General features: G+C 42.4%; 1 long non-coding RNA gene across 1 annotated transcript; it reads right to left on the bottom strand.

Annotated features, from left to right (window-relative positions):
* Positions 1 to 2,914: 2,914 nt before the first annotated feature.
* Positions 2,915 to 10,749, bottom strand: LOC135982988 (uncharacterized). The gene is made up of 2 exons (XR_010600483.1): positions 7,130 to 10,749; positions 2,915 to 3,319 (listed from the first exon to the last, which is right to left on the bottom strand). It is a non-coding gene; the product is annotated as an uncharacterized LOC135982988 (long non-coding RNA).
* Positions 10,750 to 12,166: the final 1,417 nt, after the last annotated feature.

The raw sequence follows: 12,166 nt of genomic DNA, 5'->3' as shown, positions 1-12,166 counted from the left end.
TGGGACTCAAGCACTGGGCTCTTCCTCCAGCAACATGTAGCACCAGTCTCACTAACAGCCCTCTAAACCAATAAGTCAATTGCATATTTGGGGCAGATTCACCAGCAGTTTGGGTGTTTTGTGTAGTTTAGTGACGCAAAGCCTCCGTAAACTCAGCTTACCTGGACAGCCTGTTCCGCTGCTTTGGGGAATCTGCCCTCAAAAGCTGAAACAATTAATTTTATTTTAGGTGGATCCCACATATTTTCACACCATTCGAAAAATCTCATGGTGGCATTCTCTCTGGGGGTCTTGTTCAGTGTTCATGTGTGAAATTTTGTAATTATTTTAAAAAATCATATTAAGGTTGAGACTACATTTTTAAAGATTATTTTCATATTTTTCCCTTCATGGCTAGTCCCTGCAAGTCTAACTATAAATAAATATAACTATTTAAAATGATGGTTTTAAATTAATTTTCATTCAAACAAATTAACGGATTTATTTGGAAAACCTCTGAAAATGTATTCTATACACAAAGAGTAAGTGCTGTAAATTTTGGGAAGATAAACTATTTTTCATACATAACAAAGAGGTTGCATCCCTTCTTGAAGGGCAAAACAGCACGCAAGCTTAATGCAATCTGTGCCACCATGATTATGTTCAACAGCCTCAAGGAAGGAAAGAGACCAAAAAATAGCATGGCAACACAAAACTTTAGAAAGGGGGATTTCAGAATATTGAGGAAGGAAGTCATTAAGGGCTTAAAGTAAAAAATAAATAAATTGTTAGATTTATGGTATGTGTTGGAAGCCTCCATACCAAGATGGTCACAAAAAGAATGCTTAATCTTAAACAAAAAAGGAGATAGGAAGTGAAGAAGTAAATCAGTACGGCTAAATGGAAAGGTTGAAGAGGCTTTTTCTGTTTTGAGACAGAGGCGTCTTTCAGATCAGAAATCCATCCCTACCGAAGCCAATACAAAGGAATATAAACTATGACAGGAAATATGTAAGAAGGAAAATAGGAAGGCTAAGGGGGATTTTGAAGAACAAGGAGCAATAAAAACAAATAAGAAGAAATTCTGCAAGTATAGCGGAAGCATGGAAGCCTGCAAAAGAATCAGGCAAGGCTGCTAGACTACCAAGTTAAGGACAATGGTGAGAGTCTAAATTATTTCTTTGCATTGTCCACCACAGAAGATGCTAGGGAGATCCATACTTTTTTTTCAGGTAATAAGGATGAAGTACTGTCAGGGATCGAGTTGTCAAAAGAAGAGGTGCTGAAACAAACTGATAACTAAAAAGAGCAACAAGACACGAGAGCGAGATGGCCTACATCCATGAGCTCTGAAGGAGCTTTAAAATGAAGTGGTTGAGCTGCTAACAAAAATAAACAACCTCACTAAAATCAGCTACTTTACAAGAGGGATGGAGGGTAGCAGAGATTGTACCTATTTTTTTAAAGAAGATGGCAGGTGTGATCTGAGAATCACAGACCAGTAAGCCATGCTTCAGTACCAAGTAATTTGGTTGGCAATATATCTCCAGATTCAACTAACTTGGTGTACCTGCTGCTGCAAATATACAGCCTTTCTCAGTTTCTGAATCTTCAGAAACACTTCTGTTCCACTTCCGTAACAAACTGAAATGAGATCCAAATGATTCCTACCTTTGAGAAACAAGCACCTGGCACAATGTTTTCAGCACATCATAGGATACCCTGGTACCTACTATGTAACAACATTGGCCTTTAGCATCATTTGAAAATGGACAGTGATGCTTTTACTCTGATAATATTCTTAGTGGAATAAAGAAAGCCACTATCAGCAAACTACTGTCATTTGACTTTCTTAGTCATCTTGGGAAGTTACTGCGGATGTTTTGTGCTGTGTTCTTCTGCAAAGGTCAAAAAGGTAAGAGCTAGATTTCCATAACAGCAGGGTTGGGGGATGTTCTCTCCTCATTGTCATATCTCCAGCAAATTGTGCTGTGTTTTCTCAAGTAACTCTAAAATGGATGGTATTTTCTGAAGCACAAGCAAAATGCTAAAACGGATAGGATCGGATGGAATGTGATGTTGGAACCACAGATCACTCTTGTGCAACAACACACAGGCCGGAGTGTGTCTTTGTCATCTCAACCCATACTACCTCTGTTGCAGATGAATCATATAACAAGGTTTGTGAGGATATATCCTGCCACTCAATAGTAGAAGCCCATGTGCTCTGACTCAGAGGTCAGGGGTTCAATCCCTACTTGTGGAACCCATCTAGAGGTACTGTTAGAAGTGATGATTCATACTGTTGTGTACGTCTGATGTTTAGGACAAGCTTTCCTGGCTAAAGGGTATATGTAACTCAATGGCTAAGTGTGTCTTTGCCCTACCTCGCTCCCCTCTTTCCCCCACAATAGGTGGACCACATAAAGAAGTTTATAAATCTGAATCTGCCTTCAAGTTAACATAGCTAGTCTTTTAGCTCAAGCTTTGTAGACTCATGCTTTTGGATCTGGAAGTCCCAGATTCAGTCCCTTCAGCCCACTAGTCTAGGGGGTCATTACACCTGTTTTTGTATACAATAGTTATGAATTTAGTTGTACTGGTGTGGCCTAACAATGCACATGGCCAAAGCTCCAGTAACTGCAGCCAACAGAAAGATGAAGTAATCACTCCATAACACACTCCCTAGCTTGTTTTATTGAGATTATGAAATGGTATGTCTACTTAAAAATAAAGAAAATAGCTGGAACCGTAGGTCATACACACAGGAATGACATCACTGGTAACCTCGCGCTCCTCTCTGTACGTGCATCAGAGGGAAACTAGACTCCTCTGTTTTCTGTCTTATCTGCCTCTTCAAAAGAGATACATCATCTTTTATGCCCTGGCTGAAGGCACACGACTTTATAAGAACCAGAAATCAAGGAAATGCATGTTTTTAGGCTGACAGGGTTTTTTATAAGATTTCTTTTTCAATTAAATATTTTTATTGTACAAAGGAAAAGGAAGAGCACTATAGAGTTTACAATGAAGTAAGAAAAAAGATAACCAAGTTCATCAGACTTTACACCAATGTTTGACATTTGTCCATTCCTTTCGTATTGTAAGAGCACTTGGAGAAAAAGCGCCAGAGAAACATCAAACAAGCCATAGGAAACAAGAGAAAGATGACATTGTAGACAAAGCAGGTCAGACATAAGACATACCATGAAGAGCAAGAAAGTTGTCCACATGCAATGATGACATCAGTCTAGAACTGTTTTCAGCACTGTTACACCAAATCCGCCGATAACGTGTCCTATATATATTGCCACTCCGCAGTTAGGTCAACCAACCAACTCTAAAAATAAAGACATCAAGACAGCTCCTCAGCTGGTGTAAATCAGCATAGCTCCACTGACGTTAATTACAGAGGATCTGGCCCTAATTGTCATCAAATTTGAAGAGCTCTTCCCTTCTTTTGCTTGTACTCTTCCCAGAGCTACCATGTCACTCAACTCCAGTTCTATATGCTGGGAGATGTAGGTCATTTCTGGTGTTGTACGATTTGATGTTTCACTGCCAACAAGGCTCATCAGAACCAATGTTCCCATGAATCATTAAGAGTAAGCTTTTGGTTGGTGGGTACCAATATAAACAATTTGGCAGGATCAAAAGAAGTCCCTGATACTAAGTGCACCTTTTATTTTTATTTTTTTAACAGCTTCAATAGATATGACAGAGAGCTAAGGAATCCTCCAGATTTCCAATACCTATATGTTTCTTTAATGCCTACTTGGACTGTAAAGGTCCAAGTCACGTGAAAAATAATCTGCTGGTGAATTAGTTAAAGAGGAGAGCCCAATTCATGCTTTTTCTGTATCATGCTCAATTTTATTCCACTGTCCCTGGGATCCTTGAATCCTGACTCAATTTATGTTGAAGGGTTCTCCATACTTTTTCCAATGGAAGGTCAATAGGTATATATTAGTGCACTGGGTCTGTTATGATGTCCATTTTTTTTAATTTTTAATAAAATAAGTTAATCGATTCCAGAGCTACTACTGCACTGGGGCCAAACGGATTGGCTAATAAATGTGTGGCATTGCTAATTTTTGTAGTTAATTTGTAGGTGCTGCCAAAACTGCAGCCAAATTATTGCTGCAATGACTTAAAAGTATCCCTGTGTGGATTGGATGCGACAAGGCTAACATCACCCTTTTCTACCAGTTGCTTCTGCACCATTGATTTGCCTGCATTTAATGAGGCTGGATTACCCCACAGTACTGAATGGTTATATAGCAATGGCTTAACATTTTTCTTTTGTTGCCTCATTAGAATAAGCTCGAGCAGGAAGACATGGGTAGGTGGTATAGGAGTTCATGTTCTAATGCTGGTGAATTATGTGTTCTATCTAGGTATCTTGAGAAGGCTTCTCTCAAGAGGAAAGCACTGTAATACATTCTAATAATGGGAAAATAGAATCCCTCCTTTCTTGCAAAAAGGTGTAGTGTTTTTTTTTCTATTGCTACTGAAATCTTTCCCATCCCCTGCTCCCTTTTTTTAAAAAAAAATGGGGCCAGATTCTCAGCCAGTGTAAATCAACAAATTTCCATTGACGACAAAGGAGTTACACCAGGGTTTCTCAAACTGGGTTCACCGCTTGTGTAGGGAAAGCCCCTGGCGGGCCGGGCCGGTTTGTTTACCTGCCCCGTCCGCAGGTCCGGCTGATCGTGGCTCCCACTGGCCGCGGATCGCTGCTCCGGGCCAATGGGAGCTGCTGGAAGTGGCCCGCGCTGCTTCCAGCAGCTCCCATTGGCCCGGAGCAGCGATCCGCAGCCAATGGGAGCCGCGATCAGCCGGACCTGGGGATGGGGCAGGTAAACAAACCGGCCTGGCCCGCCAGGGACTTTCCCTACACAAGCGGCGAACCCAGTTTGAGAAACCCTGAGTTACAACAATTTACACAGCTGAGAATCTTGCCCATAGGTTTTGTTTTGTTTTTCTAAATGAACAGGATATGCTGGTCACCGGCATATTAAATTTAAAGACTTTGTGGCACTAACCAAGCTAATAACAGTTCCAGTGGCACCCAGCCTCATTCAGTGCACAACAGACAAGATACACACATTCACTATATGGCTTAGTAACTTAAGCATCTTCAGCACAGCATCCCTTTCCTCCTAATGTAAATTACTGGAGTCACCACAGGAGTAACTGGATGGAATTCTATTGCCTGTGTTATACTGGGGGTCAGGCAAGATGATCTTATGGCTCCTTCTAAACTTAAAAATCTGTGAACCTACAAATGTTGGCAAAAACTGCTAAAGTATCATGGCAAATTAAGTATCAGAAGCAGGACTAGAGCCCAGTTCTATTAAATCTGTAGCCAATCTGTAACCCATTATGATCAAACTATTGAGCCTCATTGTTCCTTAGTTACCACTACTTACCTAATGCATTCTCATGTGCTGCCCTCAAAGCACTTTATAGAGGTGGCTACACATTATTATCTCCTTTTTACACATGGCCTAACTAAATAAAGAGATTTGAACCAACAGGTACAAAAGGTGCCATGGCCTAATGACTAGGACATGGGTCTCCTATCTCGTCAGAGATTAAGGTTTTGTGCCCAGCTGCGCTCCAGGCCTCCTAAAGTAACTGTTATTACATCCAGCTGCTTCATTGAACTGGGTCTAGTTTTCAAAGCATGGCAATTTCTATACTATTTTTACAATTCTGGCCAGTGAAAACTGCCTCTTGCGTGAGCCAGTGTCCAAAATTGCCTAATGTTGCAAACTGTGTGGTGTAATATGATTTCGTTGGCAGTTAGAGGGACATAAAATGTTAGACACTTGCAAAAGTTTCAAAAAGGAACAACTGAATAAATCTTTTAATCTCTAGTAGTACGTACTTCATTACATCAGCATTTTTCAGGGAATGTTCTAATTGTCAATGAGAGTTAGCTCCAAGAATTTTGAAAGCATAAGAATTTACAAGTCAACCAAAATCACGAGGATCATGGTTGCAACTTTATAGCAAGGCTATCATTTTTCCATAATAAAACAACACCTACTGGAACCGGGACTAGAACCAAGGTTCTTGCTGCTCCACAAATACATATCCCTCCCTACTACCTGAGAAAGATTAAAAGGGAGATGGCTTTCTAGCAAGATCGCTGACAGCTCCCAGCTAGAGAAATCTCCTCACACATACATGTACAGCCCTATCCTGCTCCCAGCTAGAGAAATCTCCTCACACATACATGTACTGCCCTATCCTGTTCCCATTGAAGTTATCAGCAAATAAAAGAAAAAGCGTTCCCATTGACATCAATGAGAATAGGAACAGGCCCAGAACTACTATTTACTGTAGTTCAGTGGAAGCTGGATTGGACCCCAACATGACCCACAACAAAAATTGTTAATAATTTGCTTAGTTACATCATATTTTCTTCAACTACAGCCAGCACACAAGTAATAAAGGAGATTTAACTATGTGGAAAGTTTGAAGGGGTAATAATCATTTGTTTTTGGAGCTAGGGGAACACAAAGAAACATGATGCAAATGTCAAATTTTCAAATCATAGTAATTTTTAATGACTTGTGACTCAAAACACATTGACACATTTTCTTCAGACTTTGCAGAAGCATGGTCACTTGCCTTCAGTGTAAATCTAGCAAATGCCCAACCAAACCAAATTTTTCCAAGCCCAGGTTAGCGGGACCTTCAATATGGAAGAAAGTTGCAATGTGAGCTATGGAAAAGTTCCTGCTTCTCCATAACATGCTCAGTGCTTCAGACAACTCGGCTATAAAAGATGAGAGGCAGGGGTTATCATGCCTTAAACACAATCATCACCCGCTCTCCTGAAGCCATACCAACTTTGTGCCAAGAACCTGTTAGCCCTTACAAGCTAAGCAACAGATCAAATCTGGTTGATTGGGTTTTTGGAGAAGGCTGAGGGAATGCTTCCTATAGTGATGAAGGTGAGAAAAAGAGTTGCTGTAAAAGGCTGTCTTGCTCTCCTCCTGTCGAACTCATCACTTTAATGCTCCTGGGATTTCCTTATATTATTAAGGGTGTGCCAGGACACGTAGATTATTGGATAGACATCTTTTCTAGTTATTATTTAAATCAAAATAAATAAGAAAACAAAGACCATCAGTACCTGAATGGGAGGCCACTAGAGAAGTGGTGTTGATGATTCAATAGTGGATGCTATTTCCTAAGAGTCAGTGATGAGCCAAGGCCCCTGGAATGTGGGTTAGAAATCACAGAGGTTAGATGCCATATTGAGGTCCTCCTGACTACAAGCTACAACTGCTTGCTGTGTGGGCTAGCAATTCCTTAAGATGCCTCATCCTTGCCAAGAGAAAGGCTGCTGGACGTGACATGTTTGTTCTCTCTGTTAGGGCCAGATTGCAACTGTAAGCACAGCCCTGAGCAAACCACACAGACCCAGGAGTGTCCCCAGGAGGGACTGTGCCTCAGACACCGCTCTGTGAGTCACAATTCTCTCCCTGCTTCCCCTTACTCATGGGGTGGGATATGTTAGTTCACTCCTGTGCACCCATCCCTTTGCCATCAGCTATTCTGCCTGGCTGGGGCCCCTGCTCTGCCCCACTACGGCCAGAGTTGCTATCTGAGCAGCAGAGCAAGGGTGCTTTACTCATTTTTAACCCCCTGTGCAGCCAAGTAAGGGCTGTGACAACATAGCCCACAGTTATTTGAAAGGTGCCTATCACTCTGGGGTCTAACTGCAGCTACAACAACAAAGCAATGCCATTCATGGGAGACACCTTTCAAAAAATCACTTTTCCTCCTTAAAATCAAACGAACCATCATTCACCTACCAGTGAAACGCTAGGAAATGACATGAAGATTTTCCTGATGAGGCTGTGAGATTCTCACTGCTCTTACCTCTAGGCCAGGGGCCACGTTAAGCATCTGACTCTATCACAAGCTATAAACCTGTTTGCTGGAAGAGTTTTGCAGTTCTCAGAAGGACAATGTGATTTGAATAACTGGACAGCGATTGACATGGATCTAATGGCCCAGTGGTCCCTGTTCAGCCTGGGGTCTGAGAAAGGCAGAGGCAGCCTTCCAACAAGGCTAAGCAGAAAGCCAAGATACACATTGAGACTTGGGACCTGTTTTAATTATGCTTTCATGTCTGTTCTTTCATTGCACAGGAACATGTAACAAGCTGAACTGCGCATTGTCCCTGTAAACATTTACTTTCTTTCAGCCTTGCACAATAACTGTGTCTCTTCCTGCCGGATAATTCTTGGAACGTCAGATTAGCCAGAGCAGATCAGCCCAGTTCGGACAGTGACTAGAACCAGCTGTTTCAGAGGAACATACAAGAAACCCCACAGTGAACAATTACATGCCCTTATGGGAAGTTTCTTCCTATCCCCATGCAGTTAGTGTTTGATTTATGCCCTGAAGCATGGCACTTTAATCCCTGCTAGTGGAAGGGAAACTAAAAAAAAAAAAAAGTAACTGTGGATGTTTTTATTCATATGAACATTTTGGCCTGAACAGTTGCTTGTGACAGTGAGTTCCACAGGTAAATCATGCATCATCCTATGGCTGTATTATGTAAAGTATGCAGTTGGATGGCAGAGATGTGGCTGCCTGGGATTACTGCTTCTTGAGGACTAATGCCAGTGTTACAAATATAGAAACAGAGATTTGATTCATCCTCTACTCTTGAATATTAACTCTGCTGTTCCACAACACAGATGCACTCTTGCCATCTACTTCCACAGTCTGGGCACACAGGGTGCCTACAGGTAGTCAGACTGTCACCCTTTTTTATATCTTTTGAAAATCAATCTATAAACTAAGGGGAAGTGCGGGAGTGTGCAGAATCGCTGGGGTATTATTTTTTCCAGGCATGATTCTTGGATGAGAATTTGTCCCATGAGCCACAATTTGACCAACAAGCCAAGATGTACAAAAGGCTGACCTGAGGCTTTAACGAAGAGTTTGCTGGCTAGGTCTACTTTGCCTGCTCTCTCCCGGCCCCAAAAAAGCACCCGTCTGCCTCGCACACAAAACTAAAAGAACTTTTGCTCCTTTCCTTAGTCACAAGTAGCAACTGCAGAACTGAAACCAATCAAAGCCAGCTGTGTAAAAAAAAACCTGATTATTATGACTAGGAAAAGCACTATTAAAAAAAATAAAGAAAAGGGAAAATGATCCCATATGGGGGGTGAATGAAATACAAATGTAAAACAGGCCATTTCCCTGTGTTGCATGGCTGCTTCTTTGGGGTTCACTCGTGTGTGGGAATGCTGTGTCTGCCTTCGGAGATCCTTCAGAAGTTCCCCCTCTGTTTTATTGTAGAGGGGTTAAGATTACCTTCAAGCATCCTGACTTCCAACCAGTGGTGTCCAAAATAAATGGGAGGGCTGGTGATTAGATACACACACCGCCCACAGACACACACATACACAAGATCATGTTTGGTCTTCCAGATAAAATCACTCAGCCATCCACAGAATTTGGGGCTGTTCTCCCCCCATTAAATAAATTCTGTGACCCTTCTACCCATTATATCCTCAGCTGTATCCCCACTGCTCCTCTCCAAGTGAGCTAGCAGACTCTCTCTCTCTTTCATTCCATTGTTATGTTGGTCACAGGCTCCACCCCGCATGCTGCCCCTTTCCTCCTTCCACTCTCCTCCCTGGACCACAAGCTCTGGCCCACCCATTTTCCCCATTTGACAGATCAGCCTACCTACTGCTCCCTGGCAATCTCAGGTTGGCCCGCTCCTCACTCCCTCTGCCTCAGCTTCCACAGCGTGGGCCTTTGCTGCTGCTCCTGAGTTTGGGGCATGGCCCTGCACTGAGGCTGCTGCTCAAACTCATTGAGGCAAATTTTCTTCAACCACAAGGAGACCTGAGAAAGGCAGCCAGTGAGCAGGCTCTGGTCTCAGCCCTGCTCTATACTTTCAATAGAAAAAGGAACTCTCTTAGAGCTAACAGTCTTGGCCTCCCCAGACTGCACCCTATGGTGCCACTGTACTGAAGGGACTGGAAACCCTTCCCTTCTCCCCACCTGCACCCTGCTGCTTTCTCCATTGTGCTGCTGGAGAGATGGAAGAAAAGAAAGGAAACTGCTGCCACAAAGGATTTTGCTATTGGTGGTTGATTGTTCAAGGAAAGAAAGGAGATGGTGAATTAACCAGAGAGGGGAAGCAACATTACCAACCTTACCAGCTGCCACCACTTCGGACAGCTTTACCGATCCACAGAAAAGCTCTTCTCCAGAGCAGTCTGATCAAAGGGAGGCCCAGTGCTACTAACACTCATGATCCTATTGAGAATCTGATAATATTTGGTGTTTTTCCTCAAAGCTTCAGCACATGTCAGTGTCTCAGCTTACATTTTTTTTAAAGTAAGTTTTTTGCCCTTCTGGTTGCAGAGAAAAGTTTGTAAATGTGAATCCTAAAAGCTCAAACACCAGAAGGCAAATTAAAAAAAAAAAAACATTTTATTTTATTTTTTAAATCTCATCTTTAAGCCCAGCTCATGATTTCTGGAGCTTGGCTCGTGATTTTTCAAGTGCAGTAGTGATTTGGGGTTGAAGCGGCCGCAAACATTCAAATGCACTGTTCTGTTAAAATTCCAAATGTGGCTTCAAATGTGGGCAGTTCTACACTACAGCCACGATCGACGCTCTGAGATCGATCCACCTGAGGTCGATTTAGCGGGTCTAGTAAAGACCCGCCAAATCGACTGCAGATCACTCTCCAATCGCCCCCTGTACTCTACTCCCAACGAGAAGAGTAAGGTCAGAGTAAGATTTCTCCCATCGACCCCCCGTGGTGTAGACACCGTGGTAACTCGACCTAAGGTACGTCGACTCCAGCTACGTTATTCACATAGCTGGAATTGTGTAGCATAGGTTGACTCACTGCGGTAGTGTAGACATAGCCTTGGTTGCCATAAACCACCTTTGGATGACCTGTGCTGCTTTTCATCAGCTGTGGAAGGGCTGTCTTTGGTATATGTGCTTGGAAGGGTGAGGGAAATACGTTTACCAGTGTTCTAACGTACGAGAAATCACATCTCCTTTGACTGGGGAAATACGTTTACCAGTGTTCTAACGTACGAGAAATCACATCTCCAGAACTGCTGGAGTCCGAGCCTAGTGCAAAATGCTTCATAACTTCCCTTGACAAGCCAAGAAAAACAGAGCATTTGTCTAAACAGAAAACAAATGACCGTAGGCGAGTGGGAGTATATGCCCCTTACTAGAATGGCATTAAGCAGTTGGAGAGGTAGTGCTGATTAACCTTGAATTACTTACGTACTAACGAGCTCTGTCTCAGGCATTTCCTGGCAGCTAATGAGCGGCTGGAGGAGTTGGAGACCTATTGCACTATCTTCACCACAGGCCTGAAATCAAGATAAGGGCCCTTCACCCGGCTGGTCATTAACTGCCAAGAAATGCTCCATGTAGAGGTTGTTTATTGCTATTAAAAGCAGTAGAAAATACAAAGAAAAAATAATCCACTATTTTACGGAGAAGTCCAGTGCTGACTTGCATGTTGCCATGGTTAAGATATTCAGGTTACAGTACTGGTCTTAAAGAATGGTGAAGCAAGGAACAAGAACACAGGACTTCATCCTCAGTGCACCATTATGATGATTATTGTATTACAATAGTATGTCAAAGCCCCAACCTAGATGGCAGTCGCATTGGTCTAGGTGCTGTACGAGAGCCTGTCCCTGCCCCCAGAATTTTACAATTTAAATAAGTCAAGCGGACAAAGTGTAGGTGCAAGGAAGGATTGCTATCCCCATGTTACAGATGGTGAACTGAGGCAAAGAAAGAGATTAAGTGATTTGCCCAAGGTTGCACAGGAAGTCTCTGGCAGAGCTGGAATTTTTACTCAGCTCTCCTGAATCCCAATCCCCAAAACCACCCTTTCTTTCAATGGAAGTTATGATGTTTACAACATATAACTTGGCAGAATGTAGAAGCTAGTATCCAGTCTTGAAGAGTTTAGGAACAAATTATTAGAAATGATGTTATTATTACCAGAAAGATCACTCTTTTAATACACTGCTAGGAACATCAGAATTGCCATACTAGCTAGACCAGGGGTCCATCTAAGCAGTATCCTGTCATTAAATAGAGACCATTACCAGCAGATTCAAAGGAAGGTGCAAGAAACCCTGCATTCAGC

The sequence above is a fragment of the Chrysemys picta genome, chromosome 4, assembly GCF_011386835.1.
Source record: "Chrysemys picta bellii isolate R12L10 chromosome 4, ASM1138683v2, whole genome shotgun sequence".
Classification (NCBI taxonomy): Eukaryota; Metazoa; Chordata; order Testudines; family Emydidae; genus Chrysemys; species Chrysemys picta.
This window is presented reverse-complemented; position numbering and strand designations above follow the sequence as displayed.